Source organism: Balearica regulorum, chromosome W, assembly GCF_011004875.1.
Source record: "Balearica regulorum gibbericeps isolate bBalReg1 chromosome W, bBalReg1.pri, whole genome shotgun sequence".
Classification (NCBI taxonomy): domain Eukaryota; kingdom Metazoa; phylum Chordata; class Aves; order Gruiformes; family Gruidae; genus Balearica; species Balearica regulorum.
In genome coordinates this window covers 15,067,336-15,081,079 of record NC_046219.1, presented here as the reverse complement: position 1 = coordinate 15,081,079, position 13,744 = coordinate 15,067,336, and the positions used below count along the sequence as shown (strand labels likewise).

General features: G+C 45.0%; 1 long non-coding RNA gene across 1 annotated transcript in view; it reads left to right on the top strand.

The window, feature by feature from the left end:
* LOC142599220 (uncharacterized) overlaps positions 1-13,019 on the top strand; it is a 434,245-nt gene extending 421,226 nt beyond the window's left edge. Inside the window, exon 3 of the long non-coding RNA XR_012832841.1 lies at positions 12,880-13,019. This is a non-coding gene — a long non-coding RNA (uncharacterized LOC142599220). The remainder of the gene's footprint in view (positions 1-12,879) is intronic.
* Positions 13,020-13,744: the final 725 nt, after the last annotated feature.

Sequence of the window (13,744 nt, the reverse complement as noted above, 5' to 3'; positions counted from 1 at the left end):
GCTATTATTGACTTAATTATTCTTGCCATTCCTACGCACACTACAAATGTTTTCAAATTTGTAACCATAGCATCTACACCCCAATGCGTCTGCTCATGTTGCTCTTTTGCAAGTTCCAACATAATTTGTGGGGTCACTATTACCTGATTTTCTGGTGTTACCCACCATCCTTCTGCATTTTGGGATGCCTTTAAATGCTCTGCCAATTGTTCGTCTAATTTACCATATCTTACTTTTACATTTGGAATTTTTACCTGTTTTACTGGTACCAGTGCAAGGATACCTCGTTCTGCAGCCTCTTTTGCAGCTTTATCCGCCAACCGATTACCTATATTGACAGCCGTCTGACCAAATTGATGAGCTTTGCAATGCATTACGGCCACTTCCTTTGGTTTTTGCACATCTTGTAGGAGCTGAAGAATTTCCTCCTTATGTCTTATAGGTGATCCTTGGGCTGATAACAGCCCTCTTTCTTTCCATATGGCTCCATGAGCATGGATCACACCAAATGCATATTTGGAATCAGTCCATATGTTTACTCTTTTCCCTTCGGCCATTCGTAAGGCCTGCTTCAGCGCCACCAATTCTGCTTTCTGTGCTGATGTATTTGCAGGTAGTGTCCCTGACTCCAATAGCTTGTCGGTGGTGACAACAGCATACCCAGCCATTTGCCTTCCTTCTTGCACAAAACTGCTTCCATCCGTAAACAGTTCCAGATCAGGATTCTCTAAGGGTTCGTCCTTCAGGTCCGGTCTGCTGGAATAAACTTGTTCAATGGTTAACAGACAGTCATGTTCCAATTTCTCAGTAGGATTTTCTGTTGACAGGAACATTGCTGGATTTACAATTGCTGTGGTTTTTAATTCCACATCATCTTGTTCCAATAGGACAACCTGATATTTCAACATTCTGCTAGGGGATAACCAATGACCCCCCTTTTGTTCTAAGACAGTTATTACCATATGCGGTACATATACCACTATCTTTTGGCCCATAGTCAATTTTCGGGCTTCCTGAATCAGCAGCACCGTTGCTGCCACGGCACGCAAACATCCCGGCCATCCTTTACTCACAGTGTCAAGTTGTTTGGAGAAGTACCCCACCGGTCACTTCCAGGATCCCAGCCGTTGCGCCAGCACTCCAAGGGCCAGATGTTGCCTTTCGTGTACAAACAGCTCAAAAGGTTTGGTTAGATCAGGTAGACCCAGTGCAGGGGCCGTCATCAATGCCTTTTTGAGTTCTTTAAATGATTTATGGCATTCAGGTGTCCAAGTCAGGTATTGGTCTTTAGATTCTTTCAGGGCTTCATATAGGGGTTTCACATACAGTCCATAATTTAAAATCCAGAGTCGGCACCACCCAATCATTCCCAAAAAGGTTCTCAGTTCCTTTGGGCTGTTAGGTTCGGGAATCTGACAAATGGCTTCTTTCCTTTCGTTTCCCAATTGTCTTTGTCCTTGTGATATCTCAAATCCCAAATAAATTACTGTTTCTTTCCCTATCTGAGCCTTGTTTCTGGAGACTCTATATCCTCTGTGGCCCAGGAAATTCAATAAACTGATAGTCATTTCAAAACATGTTTCTTTACTTTCTGCTGCTATCAGGATGTCATCCACATATTGTAGTAATATGCCTCCTCCTTGATTCTGTTTCTTCCACATTTCTAATTCCTTTGCCAATTGGTTTCCAAATATTGTAGGGCTATTTTTAAATCCTTGTGGAAGTACAATCCATGTTAATTGCGTTTTCCTTCCTGTAGTGGGACTCTCCCATTCAAAGGCAAATATGCCTTGACTTTTCGTATCCAGAGGTATGCAAAAGAAGGCATCCTTTAAATCCAGCACAGTAAACCATTTATGTTCCTCCCTCAGAGATGTCAGCAAGGTATATGGATTGGCCACTACTGGGTGTGTATCTTGAACTATCTGATTTATGGCCCTTAAATCCTGAACTATTCGATATTCCCTGCCTCCTGATTTCCTTACTGGTAATATAGGGGTATTATATTCTGATTCACATTCTACTAACAGCCCATACTCTAAAAATTTTGTAATTAATTCCTCTAGCCCCTTTCGGGCTTCCCATTTGAGAGGGTACTGTTTTTGTCTTACTGGCTTGGCTCCAGGTTTTAAAGTCACCTTTACCGGTTCTGCCAGTTTGCATCGTCCCGGAACTCCACTTGCCCATACCAGGGGGATAACTGCATTGTCCACTACTTCTGGAATCTGTTCCTCCTTGGGGGAATCCTGTAACATAAACACTCTCGCCTCTATGGCTTTTGATTCTGGTAGTAGTAATCTAATTTCTCCATCTTTAAAAATAATTTGTGCCTCTAATTTGCTTAATAAATCCCGCCCCAATAAAGGCAATGGACATTCGGGCATATATAAAAATTGATGTGTTACCCACTGTTTTCCTAATTTAAATTTTAATGGTTTCAAAAAAGGCCAGTTCTCTTTTCGTCCTGTCACACCAACACCCTCTGCTGATTTATAGCTGAGTTTCGCTTTACATGTTTATTATTCTCGGTCAAGATTGCCAGAATTTTCCATCCCTTTGCATTTGTCTGACTTCTTTTTCTTTTTCTCTGTTGTTATACACAATCCAGGCGATTTCAAGCATTTTGCCTAAGTCTCTGGACTCAGCCCCTTCCAGTTTCTGGAGGGTTTTTCCTTATGTCTGGGGCTGATTGTCCCATAAATATAGAGGCCAATTGTAAAGCTTCCTCCGGTTTCTCTGGGTCCAGATTGGTATATTTTCTAGCAGTCACCTTCAGTCTTTCCATAAAGGCCGAAGGGGATTCATTTAATTCTTGTCTTACTTCATATAATTTAGACCAATTAATTGCTTTTGGCATTGCATGTCTAACGCCAAATAAAATCCACTTCTGGTACCTAGTCAACATTCCTCTGGGCCCCGGCTGATTAGGGTCCCATTCAGGGTTTGTGGATGGAAAATTCTGGTCCACCGATCCTTGTATATTTCCATTAGCATGGGCACTTTCTACTTGTTTTCGGGCTGTGTTTAATACCATTTTCTTTTCAGTGTCTTCCAATAATGTATCCAATATTACTTGCAAATCTTCCCAATCAGGGTTTTGGGTTCTAATTATTGTTTCCATTACTTTGGCAACTCTTTCTGGGTCATCCCGATAGGTGCCTGCAGTTTCTTTCCATGTTCTTAAATCAGTTATTGAGAAGGGGACTTTCACCATTACCGGACCCTCGTTGCCAACAGCCTGTCGAAGAGGGGCCTGGAGGGGAGTTAATCCGTTTCCTCCCCCTCTTCCCCTTGTTCTCCCAGCAATTGGGCTGAATTCTTCCGCCTCTTCTTCCACAGGAGGGGCGGAAGCATTATTGGCCCCCAGATTTTGACCCCCTTGATCATTTCCTAACCTCCTGCGAGGCGCAACTAACAGTTCAACATCATCATCTTCAAATTCACATTTAAAACACCCTTTACCACTATCACAAGATGAGCAACCTGTTTTTAAATCTTTATCAGGTTCCTGCCCCTTTAATGCCATTACCGTAGAACTAGATGAAACCAATTCACATTGTCTTTGCCATTCCGGATGATTTTGCAGCGTGAAAAACAAATCCACATATGCCATTTCATGCCATTTACCTTCCCTTTTACACTATAACATTAGTTGCAAAATTGTGTTATACTGCAACGTCCCGTTTTCCGGCCACTTTTCCCCATTCTCTAAAATATACAGTGGCCACCAGTGATTACAATATTCAATCAACTGTTTCCGAGTCGAAGGATCAATGTTTCCCAGATCTTTCCAATGTTCCAAAATACATCCCAGTGGTGTTTTTCGTGGGATTGATTTCTTACTCGGAAAAGTACCCATCTCTCAAGGACTCAGTGGTTGTGATTGTGCACTATCAATCACAAGCACTAGTCAGAGGGACTCCAACCCGTGTTAGAGCTCCCTCAGGGATTTCCCCTGCCACTGGAAATCCCAGGGATTTCTGCTGCCACCAGAAATCCCAATCTTGGAGGCTTCCCCTCCCCAGTGGGCCCTGCTCCACAGGCTTTCGCCTAGCAGAGACTTTTACCTGAGACGTCTCCCTAGCCCAACTCTGCGCAGCTTTCACCGCGCCTTATGAGCAGGCCTCCTGTGCTCCTAGTGTGGGCCTGTCCCAATGCGGGCCTGTCCCGGTGCGGGCCTGTCCCAATGTGGGCCTGTCCCGGTGAGCCACGGGGCTCCTTGAATAAGGCCTTCAACTTGTAAGAGAAAATATTCAAAAAACAAATATTCAAATCAAGTAAGAATGCCTTTACCTCTCCCAGGGGTCTTGCTCAGAGCTCTTCGGTCCGGGGATCGGAGGTTCTCCCCGAGAATTCCCCGGTGCCGGCTGGAGATCCTGCGATCCCACGGATCCGTCGAGGTTCAAAAGCAGGGTCCCATCTGGGTCACCAGAAACTGTCACCGAAACCCGGGAATAAACCTGGTAACACCAATGTAGTGTTAAAAGGCAGGCATTCTTTATTGCAGCGCTGCATGCACGGGGGATAGTTCCACCCAACGTGCATACCTAGCCTACGAACACGCACATATTTATATTCTCAATACACACATGGTCACAATTACATCACATAGTTACATAGTTACTTCATTATGATTGGTGTAAAACTTTCTCGCTTTGCTTTTAAAGCTATAGACTTAAAGAAATTCAGAGAGCATGCCCAGTGAGGGGTGGTCGTACCTTGGAGGTGGGTAGTTTTTAGCATGGAGGTGTGTTTTGGTATTATAATGAGATTATAATGAACAAAGTTCACTCAAAGGACATGATTTTGACAGAAAATGAAATATTATTTGGCTCACATACCAATAATGCAGTTTATCAGTTCCATGGTACATACCGACCACACAGTTTATCAGTTCCATGGTACCACCAAGCTCTCAGGTCCTCATTCCTAAAATATTTTCTCATTCCCTACTATTGCTAATAATCTCATCTTGATCCCATCACCATGGTTAAAAAAGTTAAACACATCGGTCACAGGGATCACATTGATATTGTGATTGAACTGTGCATTGCAATTGCTGTCTTTTGCTAAGCGTAACTTACGTTTGTATTGTGTTTGCAGTATATTGCTGGATAACTCTGCTAAATCGGAAATCCCGTGTAACATCAAATGTCTTCAAATAAGTAAATTTGATATTAAATGTTACACCCTCCACATGTGGAATATTTAAAAGAACCTGGTCAGAGAGTACTGGATTCTGACACTGGGTCAGCTAAAAGTTAACCAGTCTGAGCAGCAACCTAAAAGCATGTTTCACATAAGTTTTTTCAGTGTTCACATTCATAAACAATCATGCTATTGAGTGTCTTACAGACTCATCAGCAAGTTGCTCATTCCCTCCAAAACAAGACTGTAAATAACTCTTAATACTCTGTGGTAGAAAATATTCACATATATTTGTCAAGTATTGTAATTAGAAATACTTGGTATCTATCTATCATCTGACCTAAAAACAACTCAAAAATATTTTCAAAAATTTTTCTTCAATGATATTTACTAAAAATTATACTTTGCAAAAGCACATACATTCAACAATTTTTAAACTAAGTTTAAACGAGTTAGAAAAATTGAAAAGAAAAAAAGGCAGTATCTAAACCCATTAAAACAAACTGAAGCCAGAGGAAAATAACATAGACAAGGTAATGAAACATATATATTGCATGAAAAAAAAGTTGCATCTGCATCTTTGAAAAAAAATTCCAAATTACTTCTGTTTTTTTGATGTTTTCAAATGAAGCTACATGCTTAGATGACTATCCAAATTAAAGGGATTAAATACTTAAACACAGTACATTTACAAAGCTAGAAAATGGCAAATTCAATCTTAAGTGCTTAGAAGGTACATTTAAAAAAGTTCTTGAGGCAACAATTTATATAATACTACTCATGAAAGATGATCAAAATTGCTTTCCACTGTGGAGGAAATCATTAGACCTGAAAATAATTTACAGAAAAAAAAAAAAAATTCTTGAAGAGTAAAAAGGAAAACATAATAACCAAAGCTTATATTTAATATTCCCCTGCATAGGTTAGAGCTAAACTATTTCCCAAGACAATATTTTAGTTTTCATGTTTTATTCTTTTCAACAGGAATGCTCTTTAAGAAGCATTTATTTGCTCAAATTGACCATCAAATCAAAAAAGAACAAAATTAATAGTGGCTTTATATCATTCTCGTACTCAAGTGGAAGCCAAGTGCTAATGTGTCATGGATCAGCACTTATTAGACATCAAATCAACATCTATTACTGAGAGAGTTTTTCTGTTTATGTGATGAAAGAAAAAAAGTGACTTGGTGACACACAACAGATCTTGCCAGTGTTTTTTCAAACAAAAAAAAATGTATTTAATAGTAGCTATGAAGGCCCAAGGATGTGGTACATCCACCCTTATACCATTAAAACAAGGTAAAGGAAGAGCATACAATAGTACTTGCCATCTTCAGGTGCTTTCCTTCACACTAAGTTATTCTAAGTGTGGTGGGTTGACCCTGGCTGAGGGCCAGGTGCCCACCAGAGCCGCTCTATCACTCCCCTCCTTCATTAGACAGGGGAGAAAAAGTACAACGAAAAGCTTGTGGGTCGAGATAAGGACAGGGAGAGATCATTCACTAATTATCATCACGAGCAAAACAGACCGAACTTAGAGAGGGAATTCATCTAATTTATTACCAAGCAAAACAGAGGAATGAGAAATAAAACCAAATCTTAAAACACCTCCCCCCACCCCTCCCATCTTCCCGGGCTCAACTTCACTCCCGGCTTCAACCTCTGCCCCCCCCCCCGCAGCAGCACAGGGGGACGGGGAATGGGGGTTATGGTCAGTTCATGCTTGCAGCCCAGAAAGCCAACTGTATCAAGGGCTGCATCAAAAGAAGCGTGACCAGCAGGTCGAGGGAGGTGATTCTGCCCCTCTACTCTGCTCTTGTGAGACCCTACCTGGAGTACTGCGTCCAGCTCTCAGGTTCCCAGTACAAGAAGGACATGGACCAACATTCATTATATTAGTTTAATAGTTGCTGGACACAATGTTGTATTATTTGTTCGCATGGTTGTGTCATGTAAGTCCTTACTTGCATTATGTATTCCCTACGGTGTTGTTTATCGCTTCTGGGAGCTGGATGAGAATATTCCTTTTGCTGCTCTGTGTTCCACTAGCTTATGATAAGATAACATTATTGGCCATGACATTGATTTGGTCCGTGTATTCAGCATTGCTGTCACTTCCATACCTTGGGTGCTATCTCCTGGGAATTATTAGGAATCACACTCTCTACCTTTTTTCCACGGAAAACCAATCTATGGGGGACACAAAGGGGAACACCTTCACCTTCACCTTCCCTTTCTCCTTCAGGCTAGTTACAACAGCTCTTGAGAATTTTGAATACCCTTGGGATGTTCAGACCAGCATGCTTCTATTGCAAGGTCTCATGAATGTGTTTCAGGTCTTGTTCAGGGTTAAACTATTAAAAAATGTCACCTGGAGATCTGCCCTGAGGCTGGATAGTTATGAGTAGCAGAGTGTGTGGGGTAGCATGGGCAAATGCCTAGAGTGGTGGGCATCCCCACTGTTTTGGAAATTCATCCCTAAACAAATGCAGAATCCTGAAAAGCTAATAGAATATTTGGAAAAAGTATGCTGTCGCCAAGGCAATTCCAGAGAGACACAAATCACTGCAATGTGCTGGGGCCGATCCCATGCCTACCGAGCTCTGTTCAACACTATTCAGTACTCTGAAAGAGAAGAGAAGGTCTCTAGATCTGATGAGAAAACGACAGGCACTGCGGCTACTCCAAACCCCGCAACAAGCGCTGTGGCCACTCCAACCCTGGCGACAGGCACTGCGGCTGAACCAAAAGACCAACACTTGCTGGTATCGGCTGCCCCTATACAGAAGAAGAAATACACAAAAAAAATCAGTTTGCTTAGTATCTAGAGAACCTCTTAGTATGTAGAGATCAGTTTGCTTAGTATCTAGAGAACCTCTCACCCCCAATGGTTTGGAGCCTCACTCCCGAACAACTGCAAGACCCTGATAAAATGGTAGAATATTTGAAAGGAAAATGCTGTGGGGATTCTAAGGAGACATAACTTACTGCGCTGTGCTGGGCCCTGGCCACAATCTATCAAACACTGCTTGATAGTAGACAGCACCATCCAGAGGGAAAGAGCAGACCCTCAGGCACTGCAGCTGCCCAAGCCCCTGCAACAGGCACTGCAGCCGAGCTAAAAGACCAACCCATACCAGTATCAGTCACCCCTATACACAAAAAGAAATACACAAGGAAATCGGTTCGCTTAGTGAAAGATGATGATGAACCGGGGCCATCACGAGAACAAGAAGAAGAGCCAGAACCAGAAGTGATCACTCGATCCCTGTCCCTGAGTGAGCTGCGAGATATGTGGAAAGATTTCAGCCGCCTTCCAGGGGAGCACATTATTACCTGGCTGCTCCGCTGCTGGGATAACGGGGCCAGTAGCCTGGAACTGGAGGGCAGGAAGGCCAAGCAGCTGGGATCCTTGTCTAGGGAAGGGGGCATTGACAAGTCAATTGGGAAGAAGGCACAGGCCCTTAGCCTCTGGAGGCAACTCCTGTCAAGTGTGAGGGAAATGTATCCTTTCACCGAAGATGTCATATGTCGGCCAGGCAAGTGGACCACCATGGAGAGAGATATCCAATATCTGAGGGAATTAGCTGTGCGGGAGATGGTTTATTATGATCCGGACAATGCACAGTTGCCCACAGACCCCGATGAAGTCCAGTGTACCAGACCCATGTGGCAAAAATTTGTGCGAAGTGCACCAGCATCGTATGCCAACTCACTGGCAGTAATCGACTGGAAAAGTGAAGGGGCACCCACAGTGGATGAAGTTGCATGGCCGACTCCGGCAATATGAAGAGAGCCTTTCTTCCTCCCTTGTCTCTTGTCAGCTGTGGAGAAACTGTCCCAGGATGTCCGGCAACTCAAAGAGGCTATATCTTACTCCCCACCTGTACAGACCCGCATTTCAGCTGTTAGGAGTAAGCGTTTTTCTGCTCCAGAGAGGGCATATAGAGCATACACACCACGAGGTATCCTGTGGTTTTATCTGCGCGACCACAGAGAAGACATGAGGAAATGGGATGGGAAGCCCACCTCAACCCTGCGGGCACGCGTACATGAGCTACAAGGCAAGACAGCTGTAAAAAGGGACTCTTCCAGAAAGAATGCTGCTCCAGTTTCCACCGGGCAGCCCCCCAGACCAAGTGAAAGGCCAGATCACACTTATGATCCTCTTGAAGGGACTTCTAAAGTCCTTTTTGCAAGAGTTGAGTAGTGACTATGATGAGCAGGATTAGAGGGGTCCTGCCTCCAGCCAGGTGGAGGAAAGGGACAATAGGGTTTATGGGACTGTGTGGATCCGATGGCCTGGCACATCGAACCCACAGGAGTACAAGGCCCTAGTGGACACTGGTGCACAGTGTACCCTAATGCCATCGAACTATGAAGGGGTGGAACAGCCATCCAGCTGTCTTTAGACATGATTAAACATATCCCGTGCCCCATGCCACTGCCCAGAACACTATCCTAGGCCTTGAAAAACAAGTCCTGTGGTGACATAGCACCCCAGAGAGAATTGAGTCAGACAACGGGACTCATTTCCAGAACAAACTCATAGACACCTGGGCCAAAGAGCATGGCATTGAGTGGGTGTATCACATCCCCTATCATGCACCAGCCTACGGAAAATTTAATGACACAGTGAACTGCTAGAAACTACTCAGAAAGCATTGGGTGGTGGGAACTTCAAACATTGGATACACATTTAGCAAAGGCCACCTGGTTAGTTAACACTAGGGGATCTACCAGTCAAGCTGGTCCTGCCCAATCAAAACTTCCACACCCAGTAGAAGGGGATAAAGTCCCCCTAGTGCACATGAGGAATATGTTAGGGAAGATGGTCTGGGTTATGCCTTCTTCAGACAAAGGCAAACCCATCCATGGGACTGTTTTTGCTAAAGGACCTGGGTGCACTTGGTGGGTGATGCAGAAGGATGGGGAAGTCCAATGTGTACCTCAAGGGGATTTGATTTTGGGTGAGAATAGCCAATGATTTAAATTCTATGATGTTAATTCCTAGGTAGCCCTGCCATTGTATGTCATCAGTACTACAATTGCTACATGCCGTATCAATGTTATTGCAGTAAGAATTACCCCAATTAATGAAGGATGAACTTTAATGAAACCAAGCAAACTGCAGTGATGATGGAACTAGAACTGGCTTCAGCAGCCACCACCCAGCAACTTCCTCGAGACTGACATCTTCAAGTCGCAGACTGTGGGCATAGGCCACACCAGATACCCCAGCCGTGAGCTCCGGATGCAGCATGAAACACTCCACCACCACACACCATCTCTCCTGTCCAGAAAGACTGTTATGACAGATGGAGCCCAAAGTCATGGATTGAATGAACTCTGGACATTTTAGAAAGATGTCCCATAGACTAAGGGAATAATATCTGCATGTATATTTATAAATACATGTGGTGGTTTGGCCCTGGCTGGATGCCAGTTGCCCACCAAAGTCTCTCTATCACTCCCTCTTCTCAACTGGACAGGGGAGAGAAAATATAACAAAAGGCTCGTGGGTCAAGATAAGGACAGGGAGAGATCACTCAGCAATTACCATCATGGGCAAAACAGACTCAGCTTAGAAAAAATTCATCTACTTTATTACCAATCAAATCAGAGCAGAGTAATGAAAAATAAAACCAAATCTTAAAAGCATCTTCCCCCCACCCCTCCCTTCTTCCCGGGTTTAACTTTACTCCCAGTTTTCTATCCATCCTCCTCCCTCCAGTGGCACAGGGGGACAGGGAATGGGGGTTGCGGTCAGTTCATTACACATTGTTTCTGCTGCTCCTTCCTCCTCAGGGGAGGACTCCTCACACTCTTCCCCTGCTCCAGTGTGGGGTCCCTCTCACAGGAGACAGTCCTTCACGACCTTCTCCAACATGAGTCTTTCCCATGGGCTACAGTCCTTCATGAACTGCTCCAGCGTGGGTCTCTCCCACAGGGTGTAGACTTTCAGGACAAACTACTCCAGCATGAGTCCCCCATGGGGTCACAGGTCCTGCCAGCAAACCTGCTCCAGCATGGGCTCCTCTCTCCATGGGTCTACAGGTCCTGCCAGCAGCTTGCTCCAGTGCAGGCTTCCCATGGGGTCACAGCCTCCTTCAGGTGCATCCACCTGCTCCGGCATGGGGTCCTCCACGGGCTGCAGGTGGATACCTGCTCCACCATCATCCTCCATGGGCTGCAGGGGGACAGCCTGCCTCACCATGGTCTTCACCATGGGCTGCAGGGGGATCTCTGCTCTGGCGCCTGGAGCACCTCCTCCCCCTCCTTCTTCACTGACCTTGGTGTGTGCAAAGTTGTTCTTCTCACATATTCTCACTCCTGTCTCTGGCTGAAAATGCTGCTGTTTTGGTTTTGTTTTGTTTTGTTTTTTTTTCCCCTTCTTAAACATGTTATCCCAGAAGTGCTACCACCGTTGCTGATTGACTTGGCCTTGGCCAATGGCGGGTTCGTCTTGGAGCTGGCTGGCATTGGCTCTGTCAGACATAGGGGAATCTTCTAACACCTTCTCGCAGAAGCCACCCCTGTAGCCCCCCGCCCCGCTACCAAAACCTTGCCACGCAAACCCAATACAGAATATATATATATACACACTTCAAGATCAGAAAAAGTGGTGGTGATTAATTGGAAAATGTAGGATCTGGGCATGATGTAGATAAGGAGTGGATAATGTGCTGGGTTTTGGCTGGGGTAGAGTTAATTTTCACAAGAAGCTAGGAGGGGACACAGCCAGGATAGCAGACCCAAACAAGCTAAAGTGATATTTGATACCATGTCCTTATGCTCACCATATAAGTGGAGAGCTAGCTGTGTAGGAGGAGTCGCTGCTCTGGGACTGGCTGGTCATCGGGTTCCTGGTGGTAAGCAAATTGCATTGTGTATCACCCACTTTGTATATTCTTTTATAAGTATTGTTGTTTTTATTATTGTCCTCTTCCTTTGCTGTCCTACTGAACTGTCCTTATCCCAATCCATGAGTTTTACCTTTTTCTTCCGATTCTCCTCCCCATCCCACCACGTCCTCTTCTCCTCCCTCTTCATCTCTCACCTCCCAAAGTAATGCTTCATGGATTTCATAAACTAGTGTGTTGGGTTTGCATGGCAAGGTTTTGGTAGTGTGGGGGGGGGGCTACAGGGGTGGCTTCTGTGAGAAGCTGCTAGAAGCTTCCCCTGTGTCTGATAGAGCCAATGCCAGCCAGCTCCAAGACAGACCCGCCGCTGGCCAAGGCCAAGCCAATCAGCGCCTCTGTGATAACATATTTAAGAAAAACAGTCAGAGAGAGCTTTCGCAGCCGGAGAGAGAGGAGTGAGAAGATGTAAGAAACTCTACAGACACCAAGGTCAGTGCAGAAGGAGGGGGAGGAGGTGTTCCAGGCGCCGGAGCAAGATTCCCCTGCAGCCCGTGGTGAAGACCATGGTGAAGCAGGCTGTCCCCCTGCAGCCCATGGAGGGAGGATGAGGGGGTGTAGAGATTCCACCTGCAGCCTGTGGAGGACCCCACGCCGGAGCAGGTGGAGGCACCCGAAGGAGGCTGTGGCCCGTGGGAAGCCCGTGCTGGAGCAAGCTCCTGGCAGGACCTGTGGCCCCGTGGAGAGAGGAGCCCATGCCAGAGCAGGTTTGCTGGCAGGACTTGTGACCCCGTGGGGGACCCACGCTGGAGCAGTTTGTGAAGGACTGTAGCCCATGGGAGAGACTCACGTTGGAGAAGGTCATGAAGGACTGTCTCCCGTGAGAGGGACTCCATGCTGGAGCAGGGGAATGATGAGAGGAGTCCTCCCCCTGAGGACGAAGAAGCGGCAGAAACACCGCGTGATGAACTGACCGTAACCCCCATTCCCCGTCCCCCTGTGCCGCTGAGGGGGGTGGAGGTTGAAGCCAGGAGTGAAGGTGAGCCCGGGAAGATGGGAGGGGTGGGGGGAGGTGTTTTAAGATTTGGTTTTATTTCTCATTCCTCTACTCTGTTTTGCTTGGTAATAAATAAGATGAATTCCCTCTCTAAGTTCAGTCTGTTTTGCTCGTGATGATAATTAGTGAATGATCTCTCCCTGTCCTTATCTCGACCCATAAGCTTTTTTTTCTTGTTGTACTTTTTCTCCCCTGTCTAATGAAGGAGGGGAGTGATAGAGCAGCTCTGGTGGGCACCTGGCCCTCAGCCAGGGTCAACCCACCACAACTAGGTAATAAAAAACAGGCAACAAAACTCTGTGATCCTTTTCCTCCTCAGATTATTGTGCTTGTTATATCCTACAGCAACTAATTGCCTAGTAAATGCTATTCTTTTGAACATTTCAAACAAATTCTTTCATGTTTCAACAGTTGTGTCATCAGCTAGAAGTGTGAGAGTTAAATTGTCCCAAAATGAAGCACAGACCATACTGGAATTTGAAAATAACTGGCATTTCCAACTAATACCCAGTGACAACATGAAATGCTTTTGGTGCAAAGTGGTATCATTTAATGATAATTTTGCTGAACCTCCAAGCAAATTAATTTTATCTTAATATAATATTTAAAATGTTTAAAATTGCATAATGGAAATTCCAAGAGCAAAATTGAAACTGTTGAATTCAAAGAGTGGAATG